Source organism: Lissotriton helveticus, chromosome 4_1 (assembly GCF_964261635.1).
Source record: "Lissotriton helveticus chromosome 4_1, aLisHel1.1, whole genome shotgun sequence".
Classification (NCBI taxonomy): domain Eukaryota; kingdom Metazoa; phylum Chordata; class Amphibia; order Caudata; family Salamandridae; genus Lissotriton; species Lissotriton helveticus.
The window spans coordinates 1,672,423,488-1,672,438,820 of NC_136063.1; the positions used below are offsets into that span (position 1 = coordinate 1,672,423,488).

A 15,333-nucleotide genomic window follows, 5' to 3' on the forward strand; every position below is an offset into this window, starting at 1 on the left:
TGATTTGTACTCAGATCCCGGTTTTCAGAGTCTACAGTGCTAAGCATGATACCATCAAACCACCTGTACCAGGTTGAGCTTTTCATTTTGAGAGAAGAGATTGCATTCACGGGGGAATCTTATATTTTATTGCAAAATCGTATCTCACATAAAAAGTACTGTTCAACAGAGTGATAGCGTTACTTGAGTCCTCTGGGCAACATCCTTCCCTAACATAGTTCAATATGCAAAAGTTGAACAGAATAGAAAAGTAATAACATTCTGTTGGTCTTTGACTGTAGAACATTAAAAACTTTGAAATGTTCACATTGCTGCAGCAATTTGCTCCCTTGTCACATGGGAGGTTCCATGGTGTAATGGTTAGCACTTTGAATCCAAGGATCCGAGTTCAAATCTTGGTGGGGCCACTTTCATGACTGTTGATCAAATCTTTTTCTGTCAAGTGTATTCATAAATATCACAAATCTAACACGGGTAGAGTGAAACATTAATTTATTGATTGTATTCTGAAAGTCTATTCGATGTGAGCAAATGATAGAACTTTTAGAAAACATGGAAATTAAATGGCTCAAAATAATGAGACATTTTGCGAGCTGACTCTGTTTTCTCAAACTCATCACAGGGGGCTGATGCAAGATATTACTTTCTTAAATCTTACTGTTATTGATAAGGGGAAGATGGAACTTTTTAATTGGAAATCCTTCATTAAAACAAAACTTGAGGAATCAAATTGTGTATTATGGGGACAGAAGATATGACGTTTTGAATAACAATCGTGAAATTCAGACACACATATATTTACACTCTGATTTTCTAAAGTAAATCCATAACCATAAAGTAAAATCTTTCGAAAGACGTGTCAAAGGTAATAATCTGAATTTCTCTTTCAAAGAAATTCACAATTAAATGCACTGTGTAAGTCAAGCATGTTGTCATATAAGAAATCAGCAAAAATTAACTATCTCATTACTGGTCATATAGATGAGAGAGGAAATGAACCTAACGTTTAAATTGTGGATGGGAAACAACAGTTTTTAGTTTTCAGCTTCAATACATATGTTTATGAATAATTTATTTCTTTATATAGTCTTATCGCTATCTAGACGGATATAGCTATGTATACATAGATGCATTCTTATACGTTGATAAGTATCAGTATAAAACATTGACGTTATGTTTTTCCAAGACCAAATTCTAAGAAATGGGTGAAATAGTAAATCTCATAATTCAAGCAGGTCCCACCGAGATTTGAATTTGGATCGCTGGATTCAGAGTCCAGAGTGCTAACCATTACACCATGGAACCCTCCCATACATGAGTCATTTTTCCATTGAGACAAAAGAGAGCGCATTAGTGCGGGGGCATTTCTTACATTAATGAAACGATATCTCTGTTGAATGCTCATAGTGTAAAGAGCTATAATGTGATTTGATTCTGTTCAGATACATTCTCCTTAACAGTGTTAAATATGCAAACGTTTATCAGGATAGGCAAGTTATATCATAATGATCATCTTTGACTGTAACATATTAAAACATTTTACATTTCCAAACTAATACACCCATTTCTTTGTCTCTCACATGGGCTGCGCCAAAGAGCAATGATTGGCACGTTGGACTTTGCATGCAAAGGTACCAGTCCAAATCTTGGGGGTACTATTTTATTACTCTTGACCTTTTCTATTTCTGTCACCTTTGTTTATTGATAGCTCAAATCCAACACCAGTAGGTTGAAAGAGACAATTATTGATTCCTTTCAAAACGTCCATCAGCTTGAACAAGTTACAGAAATACAAACATTATAATACGTTTACATCACATTCCTACACAAAATAGTGTGACATTAAGAAATCCTATCCTGTTTTTCTGAAATGCATTTCAGAGGCCTGATTCCCAGCATCCCTTTTTGAAGCTTTCTGCGCTATTGATAAGGCGAATTTAGCACATTTTGAAAGAGAAGTGTTCTTAAATCAAACCTAGAGAACCACAATGACGGTATCATTCAGATAGTACAAATGTTTTTGTATATTAGTATGGAAATTGTGAAATAAAACGTTTTTCATGCTGATTTTCAACAGTCGATCTGCAATCGTGAAACATAAGCTTTTGCTTGGAGGCCTCACAGGTACTGATCTAATTTTCTCTTTTAAGATTATTCACAAATCATATGATATGCTTTGTATAAATCAACTATATTGTTAGATCAAAATTGAGTAAAAAGTGACTATCTCAATTTCATGACATATAGAAGAGTAAGGAGAAGAAGCTCATGTTTCAAATGTGGAGAGGCAACAACTTTTCATTATTTTCACCTCTACTAATTATATGCATTTTTATAATGTATGTGTTTATGTTGTCCTATAAATATACAGAGACATATAGCAAGATATAGGGAGATACATACGTGTAAAGTGGATATGTACAAGTTTATAAGTAAATGAGATGTTTTTCCAATTAATAATTCTAAGAACTGAATGGAAAAGAAAATCGTAAAGTTTAGATAAGTCCCACTGTGATTTGTACTCAGATCCCGGTTTTCAGAGTCTAGAGTGCTAAGCTTGATACCATCAAACCACCTGTACCAGGTTGAGCTTTTCATTTTGAGAGAAGAGATTGCATTCACGGGGGAATCTTATATTTTATTGCAAAATCGTATCTCACATAAAAAGTACTGTTCAACAGAGTGATAGCGTTACTTGAGTCCTCTGGGCAACATCCTTCCCTAACATAGTTCAATATGCAAAAGTTGAACAGAATAGAAAAGTAATAACATTCTGTTGGTTTTTGACTGTAGAACATTAAAAACTTTGAAATGTTCACATTGCTGCAGCAATTTGCTCCCTTGTCACATGGGAGGTTCCATGGTGTAATGGTTAGCACTTTGGACTTTGAATCCAAGGATCAGAGTTCAAATCTCGGTGGGACCACTTTCATGACTGTTGATCAAATCTTTTTCTGTCAAGTGTATTCATAAATATCACAAATCTAACACGGGTAGAGTGAAACATTAATTTATTGATTGTATTCTGAAAGTCTATTCGATGTGAGCAAATGATAGAACTTTTAGAAAACATGGAAATTAAATGGCTCAAAATAATGAGACATTTTGCGAGCTGACTCTGTTTTCTCAAACTCATCACAGGGGGCTGATGCAAGATATTACTTTCTTAAATCTTACTGTTATTGATAAGGGGAAGATGGAACTTTTTAATTGGAAATCCTTCATTAAAACAAAACTTGAGGAATCAAATTGTGTATTATGGGGACAGAAGATATGACGTTTTGAATAACAATCGTGAAATTCAGACACACATATATTTACACTCTGATTTTCTAAAGTAAATCCATAACCATAAAGTAAAATCTTTCGAAAGACGTGTCAAAGGTAATAATCTGAATTTCTCTTTCAAAGAAATTCACAATTAAATGCACTGTGTAAGTCAAGCATGTTGTCATATAAGAAATCAGCAAAAATTAACTATCTCATTACTGGTCATATAGATGAGAGAGGAAATGAACCTAACGTTTAAATTGTGGATGGGAAACAACAGTTTTTAGTTTTCAGGTTCAATACATATGTTTATGAATAATTGATTTCTTTATATAGTCTTATCGCTATCTAGACGGATATAGCTATGTATACATAGATGCATACTTATACGTTGATAAGTATCAGTATAAAACATTGACGTTATGTTTTTCCAAGACCAAATTCTAAGAAATGGGTGAAATAGTAAATCTCATAATTCAAGCAGGTCCCACCGAGATTTGAACTCGGATCGCTGGATTCAGAGTCCAGAGTGCTAACCATTACACCATGGAACCCTCCCATACATGAGTCATTTTTCCATTGAGACAAAAGAGAGCACATTAGTGCGGGGGCATTTCTTACATTAATGAAACGATATCTCTGTTGAATGCTCATAGTGTAAAGAGCTATAATGTGATTTGATTCTGTTCAGATACATTCTCCTTAACAGTGTTAAATATGCAAACGTTTATCAGGATAGGCAAGTTATATCATAATGATCATCTTTGACTGTAACATATTAAAACATTTTACATTTCCAAACTAATACACCCATTTCTTTGTCTCTCACATGGGCTGCGCCAAAGAGCAATGATTGGCACGTTGGACTTTGCATGCAAAGGTACCAGTCCAAATCTTGGGGGTACTATTTTATTACTCTTGACCTTTTCTATTTCTGTCACCTTTGTTTATTGATAGCTCAAATCCAACACCAGTAGGTTGAAAGAGACAATTATTGATTCCTTTCAAAACGTCCATCAGCTTGAACAAGTTACAGAAATACAAACATTATAATACGTTTACATCACATTCCTACACAAAATAGTGTGGCATTAAGAAATCCTATCCTGTTTTTCTGAAATGCATTTCAGAGGCCTGATTCCCAGCATCCCTTTTTGAAGCTTTCTGCGCTATTGATAAGGCGAATTTAGCACATTTTGAAAGAGAAGTGTTCTTAAATCAAACCTAGAGAACCACAATGACGGTATCATTCAGATAGTACAAATGTTTTTGTATATTAGTATGGAAATTGTGAAATAAAACGTTTTTCATGCTGATTTTCAACAGTCGATCTGCAATCGTGAAACATAAGCTTTTGCTTGGAGGCCTCACAGGTACTGATCTAATTTTCTCTTTTAAGATTATTCACAAATCATATGATATGCTTTGTATAAATCAACTATATTGTTAGATCAAAATTGAGTAAAAAGTGACTATCTCAATTTCATGACATATAGAAGAGTAAGGAGAAGAAGCTCATGTTTCAAATGTGGAGAGGCAACAACTTTTCATTATTTTCACCTCTACTAATTATATGCATTTTTATAATGTATGTGTTTATGTTGTCCTATAAATATACAGAGACATATAGCAAGATATAGGGAGATACATACGTGTAAAGTGGATATGTACAAGTTTATAAGTAAATGAGATGTTTTTCCAATTAATAATTCTAAGAACTGAATGGAAAAGAAAATCGTAAAGTTTAGATAAGTCCCACTGTGATTTGTACTCAGATCCCGGTTTTCAGAGTCTAGAGTGCTAAGCTTGATACCATCAAACCACCTGTACCAGGTTGAGCTTTTCATTTTGAGAGAAGAGATTGCATTCACGGGGGAATCTTATATTTTATTGCAAAATCGTATCTCACATAAAAAGTACTGTTCAACAGAGTGATAGCGTTACTTGAGTCCTCTGGGCAACATCCTTCCCTAACATAGTTCAATATGCAAAAGTTGAACAGAATAGAAAAGTAATAACATTCTGTTGGTTTTTGACTGTAGAACATTAAAAACTTTGAAATGTTCACATTGCTGCAGCAATTTGCTCCCTTGTCACATGGGAGGTTCCATGGTGTAATGGTTAGCACTTTGGACTTTGAATCCAAGGATCCGAGTTCAAATCTCGGTGGGACCACTTTCATGACTGTTGATCAAATCTTTTTCTGTCAAGTGTATTCATAAATATCACAAATCTAACACGGGTAGAGTGAAACATTAATTTATTGATTGTATTCTGAAAGTCTATTCGATGTGAGCAAATGATAGAACTTTTAGAAAACATGGAAATTAAATGGCTCAAAATAATGAGACATTTTGCGAGCTGACTCTGTTTTCTCAAACTCATCACAGGGGGCTGATGCAAGATATTACTTTCTTAAATCTTACTGTTATTGATAAGGGGAAGATGGAACTTTTTAATTGGAAATCCTTCATTAAAACAAAACTTGAGGAATCAAATTGTGTATTATGGGGACAGAAGATATGACGTTTTGAATAACAATCGTGAAATTCAGACACACATATATTTACACTCTGATTTTCTAAAGTAAATCCATAACCATAAAGTAAAATCTTTCGAAAGACGTGTCAAAGGTAATAATCTGAATTTCTCTTTCAAAGAAATTCACAATTAAATGCACTGTGTAAGTCAAGCATGTTGTCATATAAGAAATCAGCAAAAATTAACTATCTCATTACTGGTCATATAGATGAGAGAGGAAATGAACCTAACGTTTAAATTGTGGATGGGAAACAACAGTTTTTAGTTTTCAGGTTCAATACATATGTTTATGAATAATTGATTTCTTTATATAGTCTTATCGCTATCTAGACGGATATAGCTATGTATACATAGATGCATACTTATACGTTGATAAGTATCAGTATAAAACATTGACGTTATGTTTTTCCAAGACCAAATTCTAAGAAATGGGTGAAATAGTAAATCTCATAATTCAAGCAGGTCCCACCGAGATTTGAACTCGGATCGCTGGATTCAGAGTCCAGAGTGCTAACCATTACACCATGGAACCCTCCCATACATGAGTCATTTTTCCATTGAGACAAAAGAGAGCACATTAGTGCGGGGGCATTTCTTACATTAATGAAACGATATCTCTGTTGAATGCTCATAGTGTAAAGAGCTATAATGTGATTTGATTCTGTTCAGATACATTCTCCTTAACAGTGTTAAATATGCAAACGTTTATCAGGATAGGCAAGTTATATCATAATGATCATCTTTGACTGTAACATATTAAAACATTTTACATTTCCAAACTAATACACCCATTTCTTTGTCTCTCACATGGGCTGCGCCAAAGAGCAATGATTGGCACGTTGGACTTTGCATGCAAAGGTACCAGTCCAAATCTTGGGGGTACTATTTTATTACTCTTGACCTTTTCTATTTCTGTCACCTTTGTTTATTGATAGCTCAAATCCAACACCAGTAGGTTGAAAGAGACAATTATTGATTCCTTTCAAAACGTCCATCAGCTTGAACAAGTTACAGAAATACAAACATTATAATACGTTTACATCACATTCCTACACAAAATAGTGTGGCATTAAGAAATCCTATCCTGTTTTTCTGAAATGCATTTCAGAGGCCTGATTCCCAGCATCCCTTTTTGAAGCTTTCTGCGCTATTGATAAGGCGAATTTAGCACATTTTGAAAGAGAAGTGTTCTTAAATCAAACCTAGAGAACCACAATGACGGTATCATTCAGATAGTACAAATGTTTTTGTATATTAGTATGGAAATTGTGAAATAAAACGTTTTTCATGCTGATTTTCAACAGTCGATCTGCAATCGTGAAACATAAGCTTTTGCTTGGAGGCCTCACAGGTACTGATCTAATTTTCTCTTTTAAGATTATTCACAAATCATATGATATGCTTTGTATAAATCAACTATATTGTTAGATCAAAATTGAGTAAAAAGTGACTATCTCAATTTCATGACATATAGAAGAGTAAGGAGAAGAAGCTCATGTTTCAAATGTGGAGAGGCAACAACTTTTCATTATTTTCACCTCTACTAATTATATGCATTTTTATAATGTATGTGTTTATGTTGTCCTATAAATATACAGAGACATATAGCAAGATATAGGGAGATACATACGTGTAAAGTGGATATGTACAAGTTTATAAGTAAATGAGATGTTTTTCCAATTAATAATTCTAAGAACTGAATGGAAAAGAAAATCGTAAAGTTTAGATAAGTCCCACTGTGATTTGTACTCAGATCCCGGTTTTCAGAGTCTAGAGTGCTAAGCTTGATACCATCAAACCACCTGTACCAGGTTGAGCTTTTCATTTTGAGAGAAGAGATTGCATTCACGGGGGAATCTTATATTTTATTGCAAAATCGTATCTCACATAAAAAGTACTGTTCAACAGAGTGATAGCGTTACTTGAGTCCTCTGGGCAACATCCTTCCCTAACATAGTTCAATATGCAAAAGTTGAACAGAATAGAAAAGTAATAACATTCTGTTGGTTTTTGACTGTAGAACATTAAAAACTTTGAAATGTTCACATTGCTGCAGCAATTTGCTCCCTTGTCACATGGGAGGTTCCATGGTGTAATGGTTAGCACTTTGGACTTTGAATCCAAGGATCCGAGTTCAAATCTCGGTGGGACCACTTTCATGACTGTTGATCAAATCTTTTTCTGTCAAGTGTATTCATAAATATCACAAATCTAACACGGGTAGAGTGAAACATTAATTTATTGATTGTATTCTGAAAGTCTATTCGATGTGAGCAAATGATAGAACTTTTAGAAAACATGGAAATTAAATGGCTCAAAATAATGAGACATTTTGCGAGCTGACTCTGTTTTCTCAAACTCATCACAGGGGGCTGATGCAAGATATTACTTTCTTAAATCTTACTGTTATTGATAAGGGGAAGATGGAACTTTTTAATTGGAAATCCTTCATTAAAACAAAACTTGAGGAATCAAATTGTGTATTATGGGGACAGAAGATATGACGTTTTGAATAACAATCGTGAAATTCAGACACACATATATTTACACTCTGATTTTCTAAAGTAAATCCATAACCATAAAGTAAAATCTTTCGAAAGACGTGTCAAAGGTAATAATCTGAATTTCTCTTTCAAAGAAATTCACAATTAAATGCACTGTGTAAGTCAAGCATGTTGTCATATAAGAAATCAGCAAAAATTAACTATCTCATTACTGGTCATATAGATGAGAGAGGAAATGAACCTAACGTTTAAATTGTGGATGGGAAACAACAGTTTTTAGTTTTCAGGTTCAATACATATGTTTATGAATAATTGATTTCTTTATATAGTCTTATCGCTATCTAGACGGATATAGCTATGTATACATAGATGCATACTTATACGTTGATAAGTATCAGTATAAAACATTGACGTTATGTTTTTCCAAGACCAAATTCTAAGAAATGGGTGAAATAGTAAATCTCATAATTCAAGCAGGTCCCACCGAGATTTGAACTCGGATCGCTGGATTCAGAGTCCAGAGTGCTAACCATTACACCATGGAACCCTCCCATACATGAGTCATTTTTCCATTGAGACAAAAGAGAGCACATTAGTGCGGGGGCATTTCTTACATTAATGAAACGATATCTCTGTTGAATGCTCATAGTGTAAAGAGCTATAATGTGATTTGATTCTGTTCAGATACATTCTCCTTAACAGTGTTAAATATGCAAACGTTTATCAGGATAGGCAAGTTATATCATAATGATCATCTTTGACTGTAACATATTAAAACATTTTACATTTCCAAACTAATACACCCATTTCTTTGTCTCTCACATGGGCTGCGCCAAAGAGCAATGATTGGCACGTTGGACTTTGCATGCAAAGGTACCAGTCCAAATCTTGGGGGTACTATTTTATTACTCTTGACCTTTTCTATTTCTGTCACCTTTGTTTATTGATAGCTCAAATCCAACACCAGTAGGTTGAAAGAGACAATTATTGATTCCTTTCAAAACGTCCATCAGCTTGAACAAGTTACAGAAATACAAACATTATAATACGTTTACATCACATTCCTACACAAAATAGTGTGGCATTAAGAAATCCTATCCTGTTTTTCTGAAATGCATTTCAGAGGCCTGATTCCCAGCATCCCTTTTTGAAGCTTTCTGCGCTATTGATAAGGCGAATTTAGCACATTTTGAAAGAGAAGTGTTCTTAAATCAAACCTAGAGAACCACAATGACGGTATCATTCAGATAGTACAAATGTTTTTGTATATTAGTATGGAAATTGTGAAATAAAACGTTTTTCATGCTGATTTTCAACAGTCGATCTGCAATCGTGAAACATAAGCTTTTGCTTGGAGGCCTCACAGGTACTGATCTAATTTTCTCTTTTAAGATTATTCACAAATCATATGATATGCTTTGTATAAATCAACTATATTGTTAGATCAAAATTGAGTAAAAAGTGACTATCTCAATTTCATGACATATAGAAGAGTAAGGAGAAGAAGCTCATGTTTCAAATGTGGAGAGGCAACAACTTTTCATTATTTTCACCTCTACTAATTATATGCATTTTTATAATGTATGTGTTTATGTTGTCCTATAAATATACAGAGACATATAGCAAGATATAGGGAGATACATACGTGTAAAGTGGATATGTACAAGTTTATAAGTAAATGAGATGTTTTTCCAATTAATAATTCTAAGAACTGAATGGAAAAGAAAATCGTAAAGTTTAGATAAGTCCCACTGTGATTTGTACTCAGATCCCGGTTTTCAGAGTCTAGAGTGCTAAGCTTGATACCATCAAACCACCTGTACCAGGTTGAGCTTTTCATTTTGAGAGAAGAGATTGCATTCACGGGGGAATCTTATATTTTATTGCAAAATCGTATCTCACATAAAAAGTACTGTTCAACAGAGTGATAGCGTTACTTGAGTCCTCTGGGCAACATCCTTCCCTAACATAGTTCAATATGCAAAAGTTGAACAGAATAGAAAAGTAATAACATTCTGTTGGTTTTTGACTGTAGAACATTAAAAACTTTGAAATGTTCACATTGCTGCAGCAATTTGCTCCCTTGTCACATGGGAGGTTCCATGGTGTAATGGTTAGCACTTTGGACTTTGAATCCAAGGATCCGAGTTCAAATCTCGGTGGGACCACTTTCATGACTGTTGATCAAATCTTTTTCTGTCAAGTGTATTCATAAATATCACAAATCTAACACGGGTAGAGTGAAACATTAATTTATTGATTGTATTCTGAAAGTCTATTCGATGTGAGCAAATGATAGAACTTTTAGAAAACATGGAAATTAAATGGCTCAAAATAATGAGACATTTTGCGAGCTGACTCTGTTTTCTCAAACTCATCACAGGGGGCTGATGCAAGATATTACTTTCTTAAATCTTACTGTTATTGATAAGGGGAAGATGGAACTTTTTAATTGGAAATCCTTCATTAAAACAAAACTTGAGGAATCAAATTGTGTATTATGGGGACAGAAGATATGACGTTTTGAATAACAATCGTGAAATTCAGACACACATATATTTACACTCTGATTTTCTAAAGTAAATCCATAACCATAAAGTAAAATCTTTCGAAAGACGTGTCAAAGGTAATAATCTGAATTTCTCTTTCAAAGAAATTCACAATTAAATGCACTGTGTAAGTCAAGCATGTTGTCATATAAGAAATCAGCAAAAATTAACTATCTCATTACTGGTCATATAGATGAGAGAGGAAATGAACCTAACGTTTAAATTGTGGATGGGAAACAACAGTTTTTAGTTTTCAGGTTCAATACATATGTTTATGAATAATTGATTTCTTTATATAGTCTTATCGCTATCTAGACGGATATAGCTATGTATACATAGATGCATACTTATACGTTGATAAGTATCAGTATAAAACATTGACGTTATGTTTTTCCAAGACCAAATTCTAAGAAATGGGTGAAATAGTAAATCTCATAATTCAAGCAGGTCCCACCGAGATTTGAACTCGGATCGCTGGATTCAGAGTCCAGAGTGCTAACCATTACACCATGGAACCCTCCCATACATGAGTCATTTTTCCATTGAGACAAAAGAGAGCACATTAGTGCGGGGGCATTTCTTACATTAATGAAACGATATCTCTGTTGAATGCTCATAGTGTAAAGAGCTATAATGTGATTTGATTCTGTTCAGATACATTCTCCTTAACAGTGTTAAATATGCAAACGTTTATCAGGATAGGCAAGTTATATCATAATGATCATCTTTGACTGTAACATATTAAAACATTTTACATTTCCAAACTAATACACCCATTTCTTTGTCTCTCACATGGGCTGCGCCAAAGAGCAATGATTGGCACGTTGGACTTTGCATGCAAAGGTACCAGTCCAAATCTTGGGGGTACTATTTTATTACTCTTGACCTTTTCTATTTCTGTCACCTTTGTTTATTGATAGCTCAAATCCAACACCAGTAGGTTGAAAGAGACAATTATTGATTCCTTTCAAAACGTCCATCAGCTTGAACAAGTTACAGAAATACAAACATTATAATACGTTTACATCACATTCCTACACAAAATAGTGTGGCATTAAGAAATCCTATCCTGTTTTTCTGAAATGCATTTCAGAGGCCTGATTCCCAGCATCCCTTTTTGAAGCTTTCTGCGCTATTGATAAGGCGAATTTAGCACATTTTGAAAGAGAAGTGTTCTTAAATCAAACCTAGAGAACCACAATGACGGTATCATTCAGATAGTACAAATGTTTTTGTATATTAGTATGGAAATTGTGAAATAAAACGTTTTTCATGCTGATTTTCAACAGTCGATCTGCAATCGTGAAACATAAGCTTTTGCTTGGAGGCCTCACAGGTACTGATCTAATTTTCTCTTTTAAGATTATTCACAAATCATATGATATGCTTTGTATAAATCAACTATATTGTTAGATCAAAATTGAGTAAAAAGTGACTATCTCAATTTCATGACATATAGAAGAGTAAGGAGAAGAAGCTCATGTTTCAAATGTGGAGAGGCAACAACTTTTCATTATTTTCACCTCTACTAATTATATGCATTTTTATAATGTATGTGTTTATGTTGTCCTATAAATATACAGAGACATATAGCAAGATATAGGGAGATACATACGTGTAAAGTGGATATGTACAAGTTTATAAGTAAATGAGATGTTTTTCCAATTAATAATTCTAAGAACTGAATGGAAAAGAAAATCGTAAAGTTTAGATAAGTCCCACTGTGATTTGTACTCAGATCCCGGTTTTCAGAGTCTAGAGTGCTAAGCTTGATACCATCAAACCACCTGTACCAGGTTGAGCTTTTCATTTTGAGAGAAGAGATTGCATTCACGGGGGAATCTTATATTTTATTGCAAAATCGTATCTCACATAAAAAGTACTGTTCAACAGAGTGATAGCGTTACTTGAGTCCTCTGGGCAACATCCTTCCCTAACATAGTTCAATATGCAAAAGTTGAACAGAATAGAAAAGTAATAACATTCTGTTGGTTTTTGACTGTAGAACATTAAAAACTTTGAAATGTTCACATTGCTGCAGCAATTTGCTCCCTTGTCACATGGGAGGTTCCATGGTGTAATGGTTAGCACTTTGGACTTTGAATCCAAGGATCCGAGTTCAAATCTCGGTGGGACCACTTTCATGACTGTTGATCAAATCTTTTTCTGTCAAGTGTATTCATAAATATCACAAATCTAACACGGGTAGAGTGAAACATTAATTTATTGATTGTATTCTGAAAGTCTATTCGATGTGAGCAAATGATAGAACTTTTAGAAAACATGGAAATTAAATGGCTCAAAATAATGAGACATTTTGCGAGCTGACTCTGTTTTCTCAAACTCATCACAGGGGGCTGATGCAAGATATTACTTTCTTAAATCTTACTGTTATTGATAAGGGGAAGATGGAACTTTTTAATTGGAAATCCTTCATTAAAACAAAACTTGAGGAATCAAATTGTGTATTATGGGGACAGAAGATATGACGTTTTGAATAACAATCGTGAAATTCAGACACACATATATTTACACTCTGATTTTCTAAAGTAAATCCATAACCATAAAGTAAAATCTTTCGAAAGACGTGTCAAAGGTAATAATCTGAATTTCTCTTTCAAAGAAATTCACAATTAAATGCACTGTGTAAGTCAAGCATGTTGTCATATAAGAAATCAGCAAAAATTAACTATCTCATTACTGGTCATATAGATGAGAGAGGAAATGAACCTAACGTTTAAATTGTGGATGGGAAACAACAGTTTTTAGTTTTCAGGTTCAATACATATGTTTATGAATAATTGATTTCTTTATATAGTCTTATCGCTATCTAGACGGATATAGCTATGTATACATAGATGCATACTTATACGTTGATAAGTATCAGTATAAAACATTGACGTTATGTTTTTCCAAGACCAAATTCTAAGAAATGGGTGAAATAGTAAATCTCATAATTCAAGCAGGTCCCACCGAGATTTGAACTCGGATCGCTGGATTCAGAGTCCAGAGTGCTAACCATTACACCATGGAACCCTCCCATACATGAGTCATTTTTCCATTGAGACAAAAGAGAGCACATTAGTGCGGGGGCATTTCTTACATTAATGAAACGATATCTCTGTTGAATGCTCATAGTGTAAAGAGCTATAATGTGATTTGATTCTGTTCAGATACATTCTCCTTAACAGTGTTAAATATGCAAACGTTTATCAGGATAGGCAAGTTATATCATAATGATCATCTTTGACTGTAACATATTAAAACATTTTACATTTCCAAACTAATACACCCATTTCTTTGTCTCTCACATGGGCTGCGCCAAAGAGCAATGATTGGCACGTTGGACTTTGCATGCAAAGGTACCAGTCCAAATCTTGGGGGTACTATTTTATTACTCTTGACCTTTTCTATTTCTGTCACCTTTGTTTATTGATAGCTCAAATCCAACACCAGTAGGTTGAAAGAGACAATTATTGATTCCTTTCAAAACGTCCATCAGCTTGAACAAGTTACAGAAATACAAACATTATAATACGTTTACATCACATTCCTACACAAAATAGTGTGGCATTAAGAAATCCTATCCTGTTTTTCTGAAATGCATTTCAGAGGCCTGATTCCCAGCATCCCTTTTTGAAGCTTTCTGCGCTATTGATAAGGCGAATTTAGCACATTTTGAAAGAGAAGTGTTCTTAAATCAAACCTAGAGAACCACAATGACGGTATCATTCAGATAGTACAAATGTTTTTGTATATTAGTATGGAAATTGTGAAATAAAACGTTTTTCATGCTGATTTTCAACAGTCGATCTGCAATCGTGAAACATAAGCTTTTGCTTGGAGGCCTCACAGGTACTGATCTAATTTTCTCTTTTAAGATTATTCACAAATCATATGATATGCTTTGTATAAATCAACTATATTGTTAGATCAAAATTGAGTAAAAAGTGACTATCTCAATTTCATGACATATAGAAGAGTAAGGAGAAGAAGCTCATGTTTCAAATGTGGAGAGGCAACAACTTTTCATTATTTTCACCTCTACTAATTATATGCATTTTTATAATGTATGTGTTTATGTTGTCCTATAAATATACAGAGACATATAGCAAGATATAGGGAGATACATACGTGTAAAGTGGATATGTACAAGTTTATAAGTAAATGAGATGTTTTTCCAATTAATAATTCTAAGAACTGAATAGAAAAGAAAATCGTAAAGTTTAGATAAGTCCCACTGTGATTTGTACTCAGATCCCGGTTTTCAGAGTCTAGAGTGCTAAGCTTGATACCATCAAACCACCTGTACCAGGTTGAGCTTTTCATTTTGAGAGAAGAGATTGCATTCACGGGGGAATCTTATATTTTATTGCAAAATCGTATCTCACATAAAAAGTACTGTTCAACAGAGTGATAGCGTTACTTGAGTCCTCTGGGCAACATCCTTCCCTAACATAGTTCAATAT

General features: G+C 34.0%; 10 non-coding genes across 10 annotated transcripts; 5 read left to right on the forward strand and 5 right to left on the reverse strand.

The window, feature by feature from the left end:
• The first annotated feature begins 2,854 nt into the window (after positions 1-2,854).
• TRNAQ-UUG (transfer RNA glutamine (anticodon UUG)) lies at positions 2,855-2,926 on the forward strand. The gene has a single exon. It is a non-coding gene; the product is annotated as a tRNA-Gln (tRNA).
• Positions 2,927-3,752: 826 nt separating this feature from the next.
• Positions 3,753-3,824, reverse strand: TRNAQ-CUG (transfer RNA glutamine (anticodon CUG)). Its single transcript has one exon. It is a non-coding gene; the product is annotated as a tRNA-Gln (tRNA).
• Positions 3,825-5,373: 1,549 nt separating this feature from the next.
• Positions 5,374-5,445, forward strand: TRNAQ-UUG (transfer RNA glutamine (anticodon UUG)). Its single transcript has one exon. It is a non-coding gene; the product is annotated as a tRNA-Gln (tRNA).
• Positions 5,446-6,271: 826 nt separating this feature from the next.
• Positions 6,272-6,343, reverse strand: TRNAQ-CUG (transfer RNA glutamine (anticodon CUG)). The gene has a single exon. It is a non-coding gene; the product is annotated as a tRNA-Gln (tRNA).
• A 1,549-nt stretch (positions 6,344-7,892) lies between these two features.
• On the forward strand, positions 7,893-7,964 carry TRNAQ-UUG (transfer RNA glutamine (anticodon UUG)). Its single transcript has one exon. It is a non-coding gene; the product is annotated as a tRNA-Gln (tRNA).
• An 826-nt stretch (positions 7,965-8,790) lies between these two features.
• Positions 8,791-8,862, reverse strand: TRNAQ-CUG (transfer RNA glutamine (anticodon CUG)). The gene has a single exon. It is a non-coding gene; the product is annotated as a tRNA-Gln (tRNA).
• Positions 8,863-10,411: 1,549 nt separating this feature from the next.
• TRNAQ-UUG (transfer RNA glutamine (anticodon UUG)) lies at positions 10,412-10,483 on the forward strand. Its single transcript has one exon. It is a non-coding gene; the product is annotated as a tRNA-Gln (tRNA).
• Positions 10,484-11,309: 826 nt separating this feature from the next.
• On the reverse strand, positions 11,310-11,381 carry TRNAQ-CUG (transfer RNA glutamine (anticodon CUG)). The gene has a single exon. It is a non-coding gene; the product is annotated as a tRNA-Gln (tRNA).
• A 1,549-nt stretch (positions 11,382-12,930) lies between these two features.
• TRNAQ-UUG (transfer RNA glutamine (anticodon UUG)) lies at positions 12,931-13,002 on the forward strand. The gene has a single exon. It is a non-coding gene; the product is annotated as a tRNA-Gln (tRNA).
• An 826-nt stretch (positions 13,003-13,828) lies between these two features.
• TRNAQ-CUG (transfer RNA glutamine (anticodon CUG)) lies at positions 13,829-13,900 on the reverse strand. Its single transcript has one exon. It is a non-coding gene; the product is annotated as a tRNA-Gln (tRNA).
• Positions 13,901-15,333: the final 1,433 nt, after the last annotated feature.